Genomic DNA, 20,364 nt, shown 5'->3' with positions numbered 1-20,364 from the left:
CCCTTGGCCTTCACGAGCCAACAACTAAGTGGGAAGAATCTGGGACAATCTACCTATGAGAAGGAGATGATGGCCATCTTACATGCAGTAAATACCTGGCAACCATACTTATTGGGGTGACGTTTCCAAATCTACACATACCATCAAAGCCTTAAATATTTTTTGGAGCAATGCCTATCCTCACCACAACAAAATAAATGGCTCGCCAAAATGTTGGGATATGTTTATGAGATAACTTACAAGAAAAGGGTGTGAAAATATTGTATCATATGCATTATCCCGCCAATTTGAGGAGGAAAGTACCCTGCTCGCAATTTCCCTTCCCATTCCAAAATGGATTGAAGAGGCTCGCAAGGAATGGTTTTCACATCCCTGGCTCTTCCAACTCATTACTCAATTGCAGGCGGATCCAAATTCCACAGCGGGCTACTCGTGGTAGGATGAGATTCTTCGCTACAAGGACAGAGTCATAATATCACCAACATCTACCCTTAAAAGCCGCATTTTGGCGGAGTTGCACTCATCTCCCACTGCAGGGCATTCAAGCTTTCAGAAGACATATGCTCGCACTCGAAGATCATTTTTTTGGACAGACATGAAAAAGGACATTCTTACTTTTGTTGCTGAATGCGATGTCTATTAGTGCCACAAAGGAGAAACAGTCAAATCCCCAGGCACATTGCAGCCATTGCCCATCCCAGCATCAATCTGGACGGAGGTTTCTATGGATTTCATTACAGGTCTTCCAATGTCAGGAAACAAGTCAGTCATCATGGTGGTTGTGGATAGACTTTCTAAGTATGCTCATTTTTGTGCCCTACCCCACCCTTTTACACCGACTTTGGTCACTCAATCTTTCATGGATCATATCTTCAAATTGCATGGCATGCCCACTTCCATTGTGTCTGATCGTGACTCGGTCTTCACCAGTAACTTTTGGCAGGAACTCTTCAAGCTACAAGGTACCCAACTACAACTCAGTACTTCCTATCATCCACAAACTGATGGTCAAACTGAAGCAGTCAAAAAATGTCTGGAAACCTACCTTAGGTGTTTCACTTCAGAAAAGCAACATCTCTGGGTACAGTGGTTACCTCTAGCTGAAAGGTGGTATAACACCAACTATCATGCCACCACCAAAATGACTCCACATGAAGCAGTTTATGGTCAACTCCCTCCTTCCCCTACTTCTTATGTCAAGGGATGCTTGAAGGGACAAGTAGTGGATCAACTCCTACAGAACCGCACAACCATGCTAGCCCATATTAGAGAGAATCTTCATCAAGCTCAAAACCGCATGAAGTAACAGGTAGATCAACATCGCTCAAAATGCCAATTTCAAGAAGGGGATCAGGTATTTTTGAGGCTACAACCATATAAGAAAACATCACTCAAAGACAAGGGTTGTCAGAAACTATCTCCAAAATTATATGGACCATATCAAGTACTTCAATGCATTGGAGAAGTTGCCTACAAGCTAGCTTTTCCACCCATTGCAAAAATCCATCAAGTTTTCCATGTCTCATGCCTCAAGAAAGTGATTGGGAACAATTGCAGAATTCAAACCAGTCTCCCTAAACTGGATGAAGAAGGGTCAATCTGGCTCCAACCTGAATAGGTTCTAGACACACGAGAACGACACCTGCATGGCCGCATGATCAAGGAAGTCCTCGTCAAGTGGAAAGACATCTCTACGGAAGATGCAACCTAGGAACCAACCACTATTCTTCAGAAGTTTCCACAGCGTCAGCCTTGAGGACAAGGCTATTCTTATGGGGGAGGGCATGTTAGGGTCCCACCCTAACCCCCTTATTTATGTAATAGGATCAAGTCATAGTTATAGTTAAGTAAAGAATCAATAAAGCCCATAATAATAATTGTAAGTGGTTAACCCACATTTAATGAACGGGACCATAGTTAGTTGCAAATGGGCCATCGTATTAGATAGATGGTATTAATAAGAACCATGGTATTGCCCCATGGTATTGCATGTATGAATCCTATATAAAGGATAGAGACTCCCCTCGAGGAGCATCATGTCTTATTTTGTATTGAGCTCAGCTCTATTGGAGGATGCCCCCTCAGAGAGGCAAGTGAACATTGCTTTCTGAATAATAAAATACTTGCTGTTATTTCTCATTGTTCTATGTTTTGGGTATATTTCTCACATATTTAGTCTTCTGGTATCGTCTTGCAGGTTAAGAGCATAACACCATCGAAGCCACAAACAAAGAATGGTAATGGGAAGATGAAGAAATACATGAGAAAGTGGTGTAAATTCCATAAGAGCCCCACTCATAACACAAATGGATGTCACACAAATTAGTTGTTCATGCCCGAGATAAACGCTTCAAAGTCAGATGCAAGTTCTGAATTTGAACCAGACCTAGATAAGGGGAAATAGATAATTGGTGCAGAACCCAATGCCATTTTTTCCACCACCAAGGTCCAGCAAATTGAGCCTAAAGATCTGGAGGAAGGTGAGCATATTTTTCACTCACAAATGTGGGTGAAGGGTGCTCAACTGTGTTTCATTGTTGATAGAAGGATTCAAAATAACCTCATCTCAGTAGAGGTCATTAATTAGTTGTGCCTATCAATAACACCACACCTAAAACCACACACCATCGGGTGGCCCCACAAAAGGCAAGATCTTTGTATCAACCAAAAATGTCACTTGTCCTATATCATCAACTCTTTCATGGATGAGGTTTTGTTCCTCACATCAGACCATGTTCCTCACCTTCTGGGAGTCCAATTGTACCTGTGCAAAAGAAGGATGGGAACCGAAGACTCAGCATTGATCATTAGGCTTTGAACAACAGTCAGGAATAGGTACTCGATTCCATGGATTGATGACCTTCTTGACCAACTCAAGTACTTCAACAAGATTTATTTGAAGTCCAACTATCACCAAGTTCCAATAGAACTAACTGATGTGTGGAATATTGCTTTCAAGGCCAAGGAGGGTCTTTTTAAGTGGATGGTCATGCCTTTTGGTTTGAAAAATGCCCCAAAACATTTCATGAGGCTGATGGATGACAAATTATGGCCTTTCACCAAATATTTTTTGGTTTTATATCTAGATGATATCCTCATCTTCAGCAAGAGTTAGGTAGAGAACTTGCAACATATTCGATAGGTCCTTCACACTCTACGACAACACAAGATATGTGCTAAATTGGAAAAGTGATCATTTAGCATGAACAAGGTCCAATATGTGGGTTACATTTTTTACGAGTAAGGTGTGCATGTATATCTGGTTAATATCCAAGTCATTTGCGATTGGTTGACCCTGATGACTCTAACATAACTTCACAACTTCTTGGGCCTTGCTAATTTCTACCGAAGTTTTATGTTGGGGTTCTCTTATATCGCTTGGCCCTTAAGCCAAGTTACCAAAGGTGGATCAAAAGAAAAGTTTTTTTAGTTCAAGACACAACAAAAGACATTCAATGAACTAAAACATCACCTTTTCTCTTATTAGATCTGCAACAACAATTTGAGATTGAGATAGTGCCTCTGATTATGCTATTGGTGCAATCCTGATTCAACAGGGACATCTGATGGCTTATCACAGTGAGACACTCTTTGATACTATTTGGAGATACCCCACCTATGATAAAGATATGTATTCCATCATGCAATCCTATTGGCAATGGAAACATTATATTCTGGGCAAGGAGATGATCATCCACACGAATCACTGGCCTCTCCAATTTATGCAAACACATGGGAAGTTACAAAATTACCACCATTATAAATGGTCCACATGTCTACAAAAATTCCATTTGAACATTAAATACAAGAAGGGTATCCACAATCACGTTTCCAATTACCTTAGTAAGCACCTGATTGTGGCATTGACCATTGTTCTCAACTCTTGTGTGGATGAGACCTTTGGATGACCAAAACTATACAATAGTGATCCATAATTCATTTCCACATATCAAATGTTGATGGCAGGAAAGAAAGTTCTAGAATTCCACCTCCAATATTCATTATTGTGCTACTTGGGACACCTTTTTGTTCCTTCAAGCGAGTGCTCCAAGATGATCTGGGAGGCACATTACAATCAGGTAGCAAGGTACTTTGGTTTAGAGAAGATAACAATAGTACTGTAGAATTATTTTTATTTGTTAAAATTTTGATAGGATGTTTGCAAGTATATTAGATCCTACACTGCCTATGTCATTTCCAAACCAACCATTAAGAAGCAAGGCTTGTACAACCCTCTTGCCCACTCCCAACCGACCTTGGGAATCCATATTTATGGACCATATATATGATATTCCTTCTACAAACCACGGTAATGACTGTGTGTTTATGGTCATTAATAGATTTTCTAAGATGGCCATTATGGCTACCTACAAGAAGAGTATCACAATAAAATCCATTGCCAAGCTCTTCTTTTAAAGGGTGTGGGTACATTTTGGTATCATGTAGACCATCATATCAGATCAATATATTAGGTTCCTAAGTTCCTTCTGGTCGAGCCTCTAGTCATTGTTGGATAACAAGATCACTAAGTCAATTTCGTTCCACCCCTAGACTGATAGCCAAATAGAGCTTGTCAACAAGATGATCTTGCACATTTTATGCATGTATAACTCTGAGAATCCATGAACATGGGATGACAATCTTCTCTATGTTCAATATAACTACAATAGATATCTCCATAGCTCAACTAGCCACAATCCCTTTCAGATGGGCCTTGGATTTCAATCATTGTGTCCCATTGATGTCGCACTACCCCTTGCAACTACCCAGGTATAATTTGCACTTGTTCAATTAGAAGTTAAAAAAGATACCAAATTTATTGAACGAATTCAACACATCCTCTAGCAGGGCCATAATATCTTGCAAAAATCCAATACTAAGTATAAAAAACACCATGCTTAGCACTAGGTGTCACACAAGTTTCAAGTGGGAGATAAGGTTTGGTTGCATCTATAGAAATAATTCCTTGTAGGGGCCCATCAAAAGCTTTAGCCAATTTACCATGGACCTTACACTATCACCAAGGCTATGGGTAACAACACTTTTGAGCTAAGTTGATGGCCCCCATCAATAAATATATCATAAGGCCCATTTTTCCATCCTTCGGCCTATAATTTCCTCTTTCCTCTCATTTATTAACCTTTTTTACTATAATGTGCTTTATAGGGAGACTAAAGGATGTTTGTTACACTTTGTGGAATAATGTGGTTAATGTGCAGGAAAATAGTGCTTTTGAGTGCATTTACTATGCAAAGGCATGTTGGAGGTAACTAGAGGAGATGTAGGAGGCATGTCCCCTGCATTTACTCACCTACAACTTAGTTTGATCCCTAAAATCACTCACCTACAACTTGAGGATCTATTAGTAGCCGATGCATTCAAGGAATTGTGAGGACCCAAGGGAGTGTTGACAGTGCTGGACCCACCAACATTCAGTGGGTATCCTCGATATGAAGTCCCAATTAGACCTCACACAATTTGGTGTAGGAGCCCCATTTGGAATACAACCCAGTTTCCAAAGCAGTGGGTTTTAATGATGTGCCTTGGCTGCAATAATGCATAGAGTGGTGTATGGTTACTTTGGGGAACAAGTGTGTGACTTTACAGAGGGTCAAGTGCAATGTATGAAATATTTTAGCACACGAGGGGAAAATGAGTGAGGCCCTTAGAAGTATGTAATAGTACGCAGCTTGAAAGGAACACACAAGCATAAATACATCACAAGTTAGCCTGCAAAATAGTTCACACGTTAACGATGACGGAAATAAACAACAACACACAATAAAAAAGATTCATACTAATGCAAACAAAATAGTTCATAAGTGTTAGCGTAATTGAAATAACTTATATTACAAACATAACAAGAATAGGCCTACTATATTCACAACATATGCATGAAAACGTATCGGCTCTGAGCTTTTTTTAAAGTGAAAGTTCCAAGCATACATATACCATTGATGAATCACTAGCCCCAATAGTGGAACATGAAGTCTATACCTACTCCTCCAAAGAAATATACTCCCTCTATGCTATGGAGAATCCAAGGCTCTCAACAAACTCCCAAGCTCTTGATTCTAAGCTAAAATCCTAGCCAAAAGCTTGGCTCCCGAAATCCCTTTACATGAGTTATGAGGATATATTTATTAAAAAAGGGGTGACTATTCACTTCCCCCTTGTGACCCTTGGACTTCCCTCATGACTCTTCAAATTATTTACAAAATGACTCTTCAACTTCATTACAACATAACTCCTCACATTCCATAATTGACACTTGGAATTCTACTTACAAATTAATTACAAAAGAATATTACAATACACTCAATACCCATATAAGAAAAAAATGGGTAGAGCCAGCTAGATAGACTAATAAGAAAAAAATTCAATATTTTGTCCACAGGAGCTTATCTTTCACTATCATCAAGTATTCATGTTGTGATCAAGACTTATATTTTATGATTTTCTTGTGATTCTTTGTTTTGATCCTGATCTTAAATTTTGCAATCATAAGCAAGCTTCTGAATTGACCTTGCAAAATTGATGGGTTTGCCTCCAAAACCTGCGAAATATTGGAAGGAAGGCCAACCTTGATGATTGTACTTACGCAATCCAAGATGGCAAGCCTTCCTTGAGCTCATAAATTGTGTATTACTAGATGACAACCCAGACTTAAGCTCAAAAACTGTGCAAGCCTTCTTGAGCTCAGAAACTATGCAAGCCTTCTTGAGCTCAGAAACTGTGCAATGCACTTAGTCAAGTAGTTGCTTGGTCCTTAGGAACTAGGAAATCCTTATTGGAAGTGTTTGTGCTAGGTTTCCTAAAAAAAAAAAAAAGCATCTCTAGAAAATAGGGAGTCATTAACTAGTTTCCCAAAGGTGTCACACTTACTATTTTTGGAAATTTCCACCAAGTGTCATTGTTTCCGTGATTTTAGGCATGCACGTCATAAAAAATAATCGGTCTAATTCTATATAATGGATGCCCCTATATCTCATTTGTACATTCAATCATGGAGCTTTAACATTTCCATGGAGATCAAGGAGCCTTCGGTAGTGTTTGCATCGCTTTTCTGGGTGAGTTTTTGCTTTTGTCGTCTTTTGTCGCTTTTTCTGTTGCCTTTTATCATTTCACTTCTCTGAGTGTTTTTTTTCTTATTTATTTTCATGGTTGATGGAATTTTAACTTGTATTATCTTTTATAAGTGTTGGTTCGATCCATCTTTCTTCTTTTAAGAGTGTCGCATTAGTTTTCTTGTTTTTGTCCATAGTGTTGCCATTTCGGCGACTCTCCATGCATGTTTGTTTTTCCTTTTGCATGTTGATATTATACACTTTATTTTCATTGATCCATCTATCCTTAGTAATATCTACACTTTAAGTTGCACCATCACTCAAATCTTCCAGTTTCCCTTACCCTTTTTGGGCAAATCTGCCCTTCCCTTGGCCAACCGTTGCCTTGTTTAGCTGGGAATTGTGTAATTCCAAGTCTAAATATTGATGCTTGGCCTCTATTACTACACAATTCACAATACTTGGCTAGCCCAACTACACATTGCATAGTTCCAGGGCTCAATCCTATCCCTTGGCCACTAAGACTGCGCAATGCGCATTCTCTCCCTAAGTCTGCCCAGGATGGGACTACGCATTGTACAATCTCTAGCCTCAATCTACTCCTCTGGCTACTAGGACTATGTAATGCACAATTCAACTAGCCAGTCTCCTTCCTTCACTTCAAGAATTGTGCAATTTTCCTTGTCAATCCACTAGTTGCTGCTGTGATCTTGCTTTGAGAGTCAATTTGTTGAAGCTAATTTATATTTTCCGTGAGTGCATTTTCCTCCTACATGTATTGCAGTTGTTTACAACTTCTCTTCATCAATCAATGAAATCGTGGCACTAAAGAGATGTTCTTCAAAGGATACCATAGAAAGCAGCACCGGGGAGTCAATTGAGAGTACACTAATGAACTTTCCAATTTACTTACATACTCAACTGTTCATAGAGAAATATTCATATATCACATGGTAGAAAGTAAATGAAGCATTCAAATCAAGAAGTTTCAAAGCAGACCTTAAAGATCTACAAGAGTATATCAATGTTTGGAAGTCAGGGTTACATATGGTTGCATGTAGGTATCTGAATTTCCCATGTGCAAACGCTGTCAGTTGGGTAGTTTCTCATATAGATCCAAAGACTATGACTCTGAATAATTCCAGCGGACAAAGGCTTTCTTATTTTTTGGCACCGGATTATCATCTCATGTATCACTTTCTGGAGCTAGAATCGCTCATGGATTCTTACTTTTATGCTACCACTAGCTACTTAAGCACGAAGGACATTGTCAAAAGCTAGGTGAAAGAGCCAAAAAAAAATTGTTAGACACCCGTCAACACCTACAAGTCAAAATATCTCAGGAGGGCCTATTAGCTCTTGATAGTTCTATGTTGCAGAATCTACAGTCAATAGAGCGAGACCTTCTCCGAAGGGTGGTCATTTTTACTGAACTAGGTTGTGAACGAAGGAAGACCATTCAACTAGTCAGACTTGTTGGCTCAATATTTGTGGATCCATGTGGCTAATTCCCTCAGTCCTCCCAAAGGAAAGCAAGAAAAATGTTACATGTCTGCCTATCTACTAGATGCAATCTGCACACACAATTCATTCCCTAGCACAAATTGGACTTGGACACCACAAGAGTCTACCGTGCACATTTATTGCAAACTGCTTTCAGAGTGCAACCATAGAGGAGTAATGGAAGATCTGACTGATCACTTCCTCATTCCATTGTACAAGTTGATCTTTGAGGAAGAGCGACCTTGCATGTCACATGGGTCAATGGAAGTAGTGTCAGAGACATCAGATTGGTTTGCCTCACTAGATGGAACTTTCCTCAGTGTGTTTGGTGGACAAAAGTATCCACATCTTTTATCGATGTATGCCACTGATAAATTATTCATGCAAGAAGTTGTGTAGCATCTCTCCATAGGGTTTCCAACATCTTTGGACAGGAAGAAGAAATGACCATGGCCCACTCTTCCTATGCAGATCCGATTTTAGGAAATCAGGAATATAAAAGTTGTAGACACCGAAGGAAACACAATAGAGAAATTCACATCCAGTTCTTTGGACTTTAATCCATACAATCCTCAAAATATTTGTAAAGACCACTGTGAAAGGATTCATTATCAGTGGCTAAGCAGGATCTTGCACAGACCTGAGGAGGAAGCATGGAAGAATTTTTATAATGCCTCCAAGTCCCGCGAACCAGTCAGCTTCACTAGAACATTACAGGTTACTCTGCAGAAACAAGTCACTCTAGAGGCAGCATCAACATAAAGGTGCAACCCAGTGTGTAGAAAGGGTAAGAGGAAGTTTTCATATAGACTAGGGGGAGAGCGAAGTTGAAAGATGAAAGTAGATACAATCATACATAAAGCTTCCATATCAATAGAGAAGAAGAGGAAACATAGGATGAAAGAAGCAGAACATAAGCGGAGGGAAGAATAAGAGTAAAAGATATTGGAGGAAGAAAAGTAGAAGTAGGAAGAATAAGAAAGGTGAAGAGTACAAGAATAAAAAGGCACACAAAGACCAGCTGAAGAACAGGAACAAAATAGATAGCTGAGGAGGAGAGAAAATAGATGCAAGACAAGGAGTTCACTCAAGAGATTGAGGAGTTGAAAAAGATCCAATACATGGAGGTGGAGGTGGAGCTGCAAAACCAAGATTTTGATCTCATGCCAAGTACACAATAGGTCACTATTCAGTCTCCCCATCCTCGAGCAGTAGAGAAAGATACAGGCGAGGAAGAGGAGATTGTTCCTCTTGATGATGTTTAGGTTATGGACATGTACAATTTGACTTATGACGGGCTTTAGAAGAAGATAGTACAAGTGAGGAAGAAACATTTTCTTGACGACCTCACATCTCCTGAATTCATTAGAGAAAGGGTGATTGTGATAGACACCAGAAGCAATGCCGGTACCATTGCCACAACCAAATTGGCCTTCACAGGTGCTACAAAGTCAAACACAAACTATCTGATGGCTGAGAACAAATAGTTGGAAAAAAACTTGTAGGCTGCAAGGCAAGAAGTTGAATAACTTTGAGCAAAGGTTTAGAATGCAACTCCCATGTAATTTTATCTGGAAGAACTTAAGGAAGCCATACTTGGTGAAGTATTGACATTGGGAGAAACTATGTGGAGCATGTATGAAGAACTTGTCACTCTGCATAAGGTAGTTGTCCACTTGGACGACATGCAACAGAAGTGTAAAGATTGTTGAGAAATGGCAACAAGAAATTCCAGTTTAATTTGTCCTTGAATTAAACTAAGAATTAAATCAAATTTTATTCTCATAACAAATTGTAAATAGTTAATTAATTTAATTAACTTAATTAGCTTAGGAATTTTGAGTTGGAAGTCTTTCTGTAGTCATGTATATATTCTCCCTAAATTTTAAGGGTCCAATATGAGTTTAAATTGAGTTGTAATTAGATAACTCAGTTTACTGAGTTATGGTCAGCTAAATTAGTTCTAACTGTTTGAGGAACTAATAGAGGACTAAAATTCATTTGGTGAATAGGTGCATCCACAAGTGTTACTCCAGTTAACTGAAGATTCCATCATTTGAAACTCATGCATGTCAGTTCAGAGAAAGACACAGTTGAGACTAGAGTGCAAGGACATTGTACTATCAGTTGTATGATTTACTAAGTTATAAATATCACGCATGAAATCAGAGAAGGACCTATGTTTGGATTGTGCAATTTTGGAAGCATGAATTCCCTTTAAATATGACCTATTTGTCTTAGGAATTGTGCAAGGAAGTAGGAGCTTGGAAGGCAGTGGAAATTGGCTAAGTGTTGGATAATAGCGTGCTTGTGAGGTAGAGAGTTGAACATACTTGTGCGGAATTGTTCTTGTGAGAACAAGATTTGTATCTTCATTCATATTTATGATTTAAATAAAACATAGATAGGTGGGGTTTTGAGCTGCGGCTTTCCCCAGAAAAATTATTGTGTTATGTGCCATTGATTTGTCTTCTTCTTCTTCATATTGTTTTCATTGATCTATTGGCTTTCGCTAGTTGAAAGTAGAAGTAGATTCTTGTCTTGTGCTTTAGTAAATTGCATGAGCTTGTGAATCTATAGGAAATTCTACATGGTATCAGAGCTGAATTCATTATACTAGAGGATATTTTGAAGTTTTGAGTTTTGGATTACAGGTGAAATTTGAATTTGCAGTACATACTTCAGATGGTGTTCTATGGTTTGCGGCTTGAGTATGCCTTGGAAGGCAGATTGAATTATATAGAGTAGAGGAACTGAATGGAGGTTGTGCTCAAGGATAATGGCTTGAAGGAATTCATTGATCAAGACATTCCTAAGCCAACATCATAAGATGCACAAAATCTGGCCAAATGGAGCGTGTGGCGAAGGTGAGGCGGATAATCCTTGAGGGAGTTCAAGACCACATTGTCTTGAGTCTCCATGGAAAGGAAACTATGTATGCTATGTGGAAAGCATTGAGGGACTTGTATCAGAAAAATAGTGAGCAAAGGAAATTGGCACTAAAGGACAAATTGCGAAAAATTAAAATGGAGAAAGGCGAGACTATTCCAAAATACTTGACCAAGTTCACTCAATGTCATGATGAACTTGGAAGTGTTGGAATCACGGTTGCCAAGGATGATATGGTGAGTCTTGCTCTTTTGGGACTCCCAAAGAGTTGGCATAGTTATTAGGACTCTATCAATGGTCGGGAGAAGCTGCCAAATTGGGAATGACTATGGTCAAATTTGATGCAAGAGGATATCAAGAGGAACACCAGGGATGGCTCTTGATCAAAAATTGATGATGAAGAGAACTGTTCCTTAATGACTAAGGTGAAGAAGGGGAAAGGGAAAGCTTCCCATTCCAAATTGAATTCTTGCCATGGAGGTAAGAGGAAAGATGTGAAGAAATTTAAGTGCTTTCATTATCATGAGCTAATCCATTTTGCTACAAATTTTCAACTCAAGAAGTCAAAGAAGAAGTCCTTAGGAGGAGCGACAGGTGAGGCTTTGGCTTCTCAATTTGAATTGGACTTTTCCCTCATTGCATTCATGGTGAAATCAATGATGGGAAGTGTATGCTACTTAGATAGCGGAGTTTCATCCCACATGACTGGAGATAAGTAGGTATTGAGTGACACGAAGGAGAAATATCTCTAGATGAATATCGAGATGGGTGACGATGAGAGGTATAGTGTTACTGGATTGGGCACGGTTACTTTTCAGAGGGAGCATGGGGCTCCACTCACCTTGAAGAATGTTATGTATGTGATCGGGATGAAGAAGAACTTGGTATCTGTTTCCATACTTGAGGATAAACGCTATGATGTGATCTTCTCAAAAGGAAAGGCGTTCCTTCGAAACATAGCCACAGGTCAATTAAAGAAGATAGGGATTTGGGTGAAGAATATTTATAAGATGGAGGTAGAGGATTATGCTATTTGAGCACGAAATCAGAGATGGTGCAAAGTCGAGACATTGGAAAATAGTGGCATAGGTGATTGGGCCACTTGCATCATGGGGCTTTGAAGATCATCCAACAGATCTCCATTGGTTTGCCCAAAGGTACACTAAAGCAAGTTGATACATGCAAAGGGTGTAGTTTGGGTAAATACACCAAGTCTTCCTTTCACTATAGAGACAGTCGAGCAGAGGCTATTCTAGAGTGAGTCCATTCAGATGTGTGTTGAGCATTCTCGACAACATCCATGGCCAAACATAGGTATTATGTTATATTTTTTGATGACTTTTCTTGAAAATGTTGGATATTTTTCATGCAGAAAAATGATCAAACCTTCACAAGGTTTTGTGAATTTAATGCATTGGTAGAGAAAGAGTTGGGCAAGAAGGTTAAATTTCTATGAAGTGATAAGGATGGTGAGTATGTATCAAACAAGTTTAAGAGCTTCTGTGCAATGGAAGGGAAATGAAAGTTGATGACACCCCATAACCCTCAGTAAAATAGGGTGGCCAAGAGGAAGAACATAAGCATAGTAGCGACAACGAGGGAGATGTTGTATGATCAAGGTCTCCCACTACACTTGTGGACTCAGGCATGCAAAACAATAGTTTATGTTCAAAATCATAGCCCGCATCGGACACTTGGGATGAATACACCAAAGGAGGCTTATTTCGATAAGGGGCTAGATGTTGGTCACTTCAGGATTTTTGGGTCATCGGTATATTTCCATGTGACCAAAGATGCACAAAAGAAGCTTGAGCTAACAATAGAGTTGGGAATATTTTTGGGGTACACTGATACACCTCACAACTATCGGTTGTACTTTCTGACCAATAGGATGATAGTGGTTCATAGGGATGTCAGATTTGATGAGGAGAAGTCCATGCGAGTTTCCCTTGAGAGGGAGCTTCAACTACATGTGGTTGAGGATATTTTAGCTCATAATGTTGAGGAGCCTCAAATTGATGTGGAGCAGCCACATTCAGAGGATCAAGGAGTGGAGACATTCACTCAGGTAAAGTCTTCCAGAGATGGGAGAAAGTGCACGAGAGAGGCAGATGGATTGTTGTCAAATGCTAGAGAGAATGTGGGAGAACCCACATCACAACGAAAATAGAGGAGGTCACCTGACAGGTACAATGGATACATGTCTCTTATGAGTGGCTGTGTTGTGACAAAACCAGATCCTTTGAGGAAATAACGCAACAGCCGATTTGGGTTGATGCCATTATGGAGGAGTATGACTCCATAGTTCATAATAGTCTTTGGGATGTGGTCCTGAAACCGGAGGATAAGTCTGTGGTGAGATCTTGTTGGATTTACAAGGTAAAGAAAGCTGCAGATGGTAGCGTGGGGAAGCATAAGGCTATATTTGTGTCCTGTGGCTTTTCACAGGTAGAGGGGATTGACTATGATGGGACCTTTTTTCTTGTTGCAAGGTAATCATCGATCAAATCTATATTGGCACTATCAGAAATGATGGGGTGGAAGATACATCAAATGGATGTAAAGACAACCTTCCTTAATGGCACGATTGAGGAAGAGGTGTACATAGATCAGCCTGAAGGTTTTGAAACCTTTGACCATGAGTCGCATGTGTGCCGACTCATGAGAGTATTTTATGGGATGAAGAAAGAACCTCATGCTTGGTACACTAGGATAGACAGCTGCTTCACCGGGTTGGGCTTCACGAAGAGTGAAGCCGGTGCGAACCTGTACCACATAGTGGTGGAAGGTAAATTGTTGATCATTTTACTTTATGTTGATGATCTCATATTGACAGGTGATGATCAACTGATCAAATATTGAAAGGAGGACCTTGCAAGAAAGGAAAGGAGGACCTTGCAAGAAAGTTTGAGATGAAGGACTTGGGGCTTATGCATTACCTTTTGGGCATGGAAGTATGGTAGGGTGATGGGGAGTTGTTTGTGTCTCAAGGAAAGTATGCCAACGAGATACTCAAGAGGTTCCACATGGAGAGCTCCAAGCCTATGGAGACTCCTCTAGATGGTAATTGGAGGAAGGAGGATGCTACTTCGGGAGAGGTAGTGGAAGCTACTGTTTACAGACATCTTGTGGGTTCACTCATGTACTTGGTGAACATATGACTGGATTTATGCTATGCAGTTAAGTGGCCTAGTCAAGCGATGGTTAGGCCTACCAAGTTGTATTGGAAGGAAACAAAGCATGTATTGAGATACCTCAAGGGAACTACTCAGTACATATTATGGTATAGACAAACAGAGGGAGTGAAGCTTCAAGGCTTCACCGATGTAGATTTGGTAGGGAGTCCATCTGATAGGAAGAGCACACAAGGAGGGATATTTAGTATTGGGTTAGAGACAGTTTCTTGGTATAGCAGGAAACAAATATCAGTTGCATTCAGTTCGAAAGAGGTAGAGTACATGGCTACAAGTCAGGCATCATGTGAGGCCACCTGGATGAGGAAGATCCTAGTTGGTCTGTTTGGTTAGTAGATGGATCTGACAGTGATTTACTACGATGATTAGAGTTGTATCAAACTCTCTGAAAATCCAGTTTTTCATGATAGGTCCAAGCACATTGATATCCAATATCATCATCTCAAAGATTGTGTATTGAGGCGAATCATGTTGTTAGAGTACATTTCCACAGAGGAGCAAGATGTTGAAATTTTGACAAAGGCATTGTCAAGATGTAAATTTGAGTTTCAAAGAGATAGGATCGGGGTAGATGATAATCCATTTCTTGTTGAGAGGGAGTGTTGAGAAATGGAAACAAGAAATTCCGGTTTGATGTGTCCTTGAATTAAACTAAGAATTAAAATTGAAATCTATTCTCATAGCAACTTTTAAATAGTTAATTAAGCAACTTTTAAATAGTTAATTAAGCTTAATTAACTTAATTATCTTAGGAATTTTTAGTTGGAAGTCTTTCTGTAGACATGTATATGTTCTCCCTAAATTTTAGGGGTCCAGTATGAGTTTAAATTGAGTTGTAATTAGATAACTCAGTTTACTGAGTTATGGTCAGTTAAATTAGTTCGAATTTTTTGTGGAACTAATAAAGGACTAAAATTTAGTTGGTGCACTGGTGCATCCACAAGTGTTACTTCATTTGACTAAAGATTCCCTCATGAGAAACTCATGCATGTCAATTCAGAGAAAGACCCAGTTGAGACTAGAGTGCATGGACAATGTACTATTAGTTGTATGATTTACTGAGTTGTAAATATCATGCATGCAATCAGAGAAGGACCTATGTTTGGATTGCACAATTTTGGAAGCATGAATTCCCTTTAAATACGGGTTATTCATCCTAGGAATTGTGCAAGGAAATAGGGGCTTGGAAGGCAGTGGAAATTGGCTAAGTGTTGGCTAGCGGGCTTGTGAGGTAGAGAGTTCAGCATACTTGTGCGGAATTGTTCTTGTGAGAACAAGCTTTGTATCTTCACTCATATTTCTGATTTAAATAAAATACTGATAGGTGGGGTTTTGAACTGTGGCTTTCCCCAAGAAAACTTATTGTGTTATGTGCCATTGATTTGTCTTCTTCTTGTTCATATTGTTTTCATCAATCTATTGGCTTCTGTAGGTTGAAAGTAGAAGTAGATTCTTGTTCTGTGCTTTAGTAAATTGCATGAGCTTGTGAATCTACTAGAAATTCTACAAAGATAATGCCAAAAATCTCAAGTTAGTCCATACAACCATCGTTGTTGTGCATGAATGGTCAATGCAATACAAAGGGGCACCACCTGAATTGGTGAAGAAAATAAGGAAACAGGTAGAGTTTGAGAAAGCGATCATTCAGAGAAACAAACAACTCGCTTCATTCATCTCCAATATTGAGGCCTCATATGCAAGATTGCACAATAGCATGGATTTCTTGGTGAAATTGCATAAGATTCCATCAGTTGGCTCAATCAACGAAGCCAAATGTAGGAATTAGGTCAGGCAGGAGGTTGAAGAATACTTGGACTGGTTTGGACAGATTGCTACCAAGGAAGATATTGAAGTGAACAAGCAGAACATGAAGAAGTACATTAGTTTCCCTATCCAAGTCAATACTATGATGCTCCTGCTAAAGAAGGAAATCTAGACTGGTTCCAAATCAGTGTACCCGAATTCCATGGAGGCTAGAGTCCGCTATTAGCTTGATCCAATCGCATAGTTTGGGGAAGTCATCGTGCAGTACAAATATTGGCACCAGCATGTGACTGAGTATCTACAAGTTGAAGTTGCTAAGTTGGAGTTTCCCCAAAATCAAGCTTGAATTTTATATTATTAGGTTGTCTAGTTGGCTCTACCCAATTTTGTGTTATATGGGTACAAGTGTAGTGTAATATTCTTTTGTAATTAATTTGTAAGTGGAATTCCAAGTGTCAATTGTGGAATGTGAAGAGTCATGAGCCATTTTGTAAAGAAGTTGAAGAGTCATGAGTCATTTTATAAAGAAGTTGAAGAGTCATGAGGGAAGTCCAAAAGTCACAAGGGGGAAGTGAATAATCAACCCTTTTGTTATAAATATAGCCTCATAACTCATGTAAAGGGATTTTGGGAGCCAATATTTTGGCTAGGATTTTAGCTTAGAATCAAGAGTTTGGGAGTTTGTTGAGAGCCTTAGCTTCTCCGTAGCATAGAGGGAGTATCTTTATTTGGAGGAGAAGTTTTATACTTCATGTTCCATTATTGGGGTTAGTGGTTCTTCAATGGTATATGTATGCTTGGAACTTTCAGTTTAACAAAATCTTAGAGTCGACACATTTTCATGCATATGTTGTGAATATAGTAGGACTATTCTTGTTATGTTTGCGATATATGTTATTTCACTTAATGCTTATGAACTATTTTGTTTGCATTTGTATGAATATTGTTAAATGTGTGTTGTTGTTTATTTATGTCATGGTTAATGTGTGAACTATTTTGCAGGCTAACTCATGATGTCTTTATGCTCGTGTGTTCCTTTCAAGTTGCGTACTATTACAAGATTCTAAGGGTCTCACTCATTTTCCCCTCGTGTGTTAGAACCTTTCATACATTGCACTTGACCCTCCATAGAGTCACACACTTGTTCCCCAAATTCACCATATGCCACTCTATGCGTTATTGCAGCCAAGGAACATCATTAAAACCCACTACTTTGACAACCAAGCCGTATTCTGGATGGGGCTCCTACACCAAACAGTGTGAGGTCTAATTGGGACTTCATAATGGGGAGACCCCTTGAATGTTGGCGGGTCCATAACCGTCAATAGGGAACTATATCTACTTTTTAAGAGATTTTGGAGGGAAGCAATCCTCTTTCCAAGGAGGCTACCCCTCAATCATTTTTGTATAAATAAGAAAGCCTAAGGGCTCAATAGGGTTTGAACTTGTGGAGTAGATAGGAGCTAATAAGAGCTAATATCTTGAGACTTCCATTTTCATTTCCTTTGCATGATGTACTTGAGCTCTGTTTTATGTCAATGAAAATCTTATTGTTATATTTCATTTGAGTTTGCTTCAGAGGGATGAGTCCCCTTGGGTTTGGGCCCAACTATTGGGATGCGGTCCCTCGGGTCAATTTTATTAAGTTTTGAGTCAATTTTGTATTATATTTTGTAGTGAATGTAAAGTCAATGCGAAATATGGAAAATTGGAGTGCAAAGCGAGTAGAAGTCAAATGGGCTTTAGTCCCTTAGTTGGGTAGGTGATAGAGTTGTTTTGAGACCTGCCCATGGTCTATGGACCATGGTATTGTAACGAAAATGATATATAAAGTTGAGTCATAGCGAGTCTAAGAAGAAATCAATTAGAGAAGAATCATTGTAAGGGAAAGGTGCTAAGGTAGGAAAGGTTTGTTTCTTGTACTTAGGCGAAAGGGGAAGGCTCCTGTAGCTGAGTGCGCGAAGACCTTGGTAAGTCTGCAGGCTGAGTGCACGAGCCCTTGTAGTTGAGTGTGCAGGGATAAAAAGTCTGTACCTAAACTTCTGTATCTAATAAATATTGTTTTGGGCTGAAATTGATGCATCTATGTCCTTTTAATTACTTGTGCAAAGTTTATGTATCTTTGCTCTATAATCTGTTTAATATTAATTAATGCTTATTTACTGTGTGGAACTAGTAGATATGCAATCTTTATGCATGATAAATATAATTAACCACCTTCACGAAGATCTAGAAGTTGTTTAGATAGGTTTGCAGTAGTTATCCATCTGGAAGGGATAAAGCTGCGTGAAGATAGATCTAAGCAGTAAGAACCTCAAGAAACCATCACACAAGCCTCTGTATGCAGAAACCTGGTTCTAGCATCCCCTAATACTGCTTCAGGTGAGACTGCAGCCTGCCCTACGCAGGTTTTTTCCAAAAGGGCCAACAGTTAGGGTTTTATTGGTTGGTGCAGTTAAAGTTGAACCTCGATCAAGCCTCCTCAAGCCAACACCAACCCAGAGGCTCTAGTCTCTATTTGTGTATTTTATCCATGCATTTCCTTTGTTACCAACATCTCTTTTCTTTCTTGATAGAAATTTGCTTATAAAATTTGTTGGTGCAAGCCTATCTACCACCTCTCTTGTGGGAAGTGTGGTTGAGGAATATGTTGTTGGTTTTATCCTTGTACTAAAATTACCTACAAAATAATTCTTTAAATAGAAAAATATGCAATGGAAAGAACATAAAACAAATATACATAGAGATATGCCCCTGGATCCCAAAATCGGGAATACCAGATTGATTGTTCATTATATTCCTTTCAATATTACAATACATATATATACATGTTGAAGCATTCATAAACCCCAATCCAATAATCCTGGATTAGAACATAACTTTAGTTCCCTTGACTGGATCTACAAAATACCATGGGAAGAAAATCGTCATGCCCAAAACCATGGGAAGGTTCATACCCCATTCATGGGTTTGTGATCCGGATTTAAGCAGGAACGCAATAGATTACAAAGATAACCATAAATACAGAGATGCAGCGGAAATAATGATTCATTTCATTAATGGAAAATACTGAAATATGCTTACAACCAGAAATGGAAATAAACCAGCTAGGGCGATGGTAGCTATCTCTGAGAAGAGATGTGCGGCTACATGCCTCAGAACTGTTCCGAACTGTGTTACAATGAGGCTCGAAGGCCTATTTATTGTTGAGAAACAATGGAAAACCCTTCACATCCCGAAACCTAACCCTTGGAAGATGAAACGCCAAATTGTGGGCCCCGTTTGGGTAAATTGGTACATCAATTTCCCGGGGTCGTAACTTTGGCATATGATCTCCGTTTGACGCGCACGATAGCTCGTTAGAAAGATCTATCTGAGTACTACCACTTTGGGAGGCAACATTAGTCCATGGACTCATGTTGCCCCAGATTCCCAAAAAAAACGTCGTTTAGGGCCTCAAAACGGCTCCGGAAGTTCAGGACCCGAAAAACTGCTAAAAATAGTAAATTGTGCTACAATTTAGGAAACTGAAAAGACTGAAAGAGACAGTTGTGAGGGTCCAAATGGGTTGGTGGGTGGCCACCAACATCCACCTGGATCATTCCTCCCCCCTTAGGAAGCAATGGTCCCCATTGCGTTGAGTTCCTCCATCTGCTGAACTTGTCCTGCAATCTCTGATGTGTCCAGTGATGGTGGGAAGCATGGTCGACGATGGTCCACATTGAACATTTGGTGCAGGCGAAGGAATGGAGGAATGTTGTGCTCCAAAGCATTGTTCCCCATAGCCTTGGTACTGCTGTAAGGACCATGTCGGAGTGATCTGAGCTTCTGATGGGTTTTGGTAAGGCGTTCTTTCTGTCGATGCAACCAGACTTTGTTGCCCACCTGAAACTTGTGTGGTACCCATGTGGGTGAGGAGAAGTTGTTCCTGTGTTTTGTCATGACCG

Source organism: Pinus tabuliformis, chromosome J (genome assembly GCF_031772625.1).
Source record: "Pinus tabuliformis cultivar Carrire ecotype Pingquan chromosome J, CPIR1, whole genome shotgun sequence".
In the NCBI taxonomy this organism is placed as follows: domain Eukaryota; kingdom Viridiplantae; phylum Streptophyta; class Pinopsida; order Pinales; family Pinaceae; genus Pinus; species Pinus tabuliformis.
The sequence above is the reverse complement of the archived record's forward strand: the minus strand, read 5'-3'. Positions refer to the sequence as shown.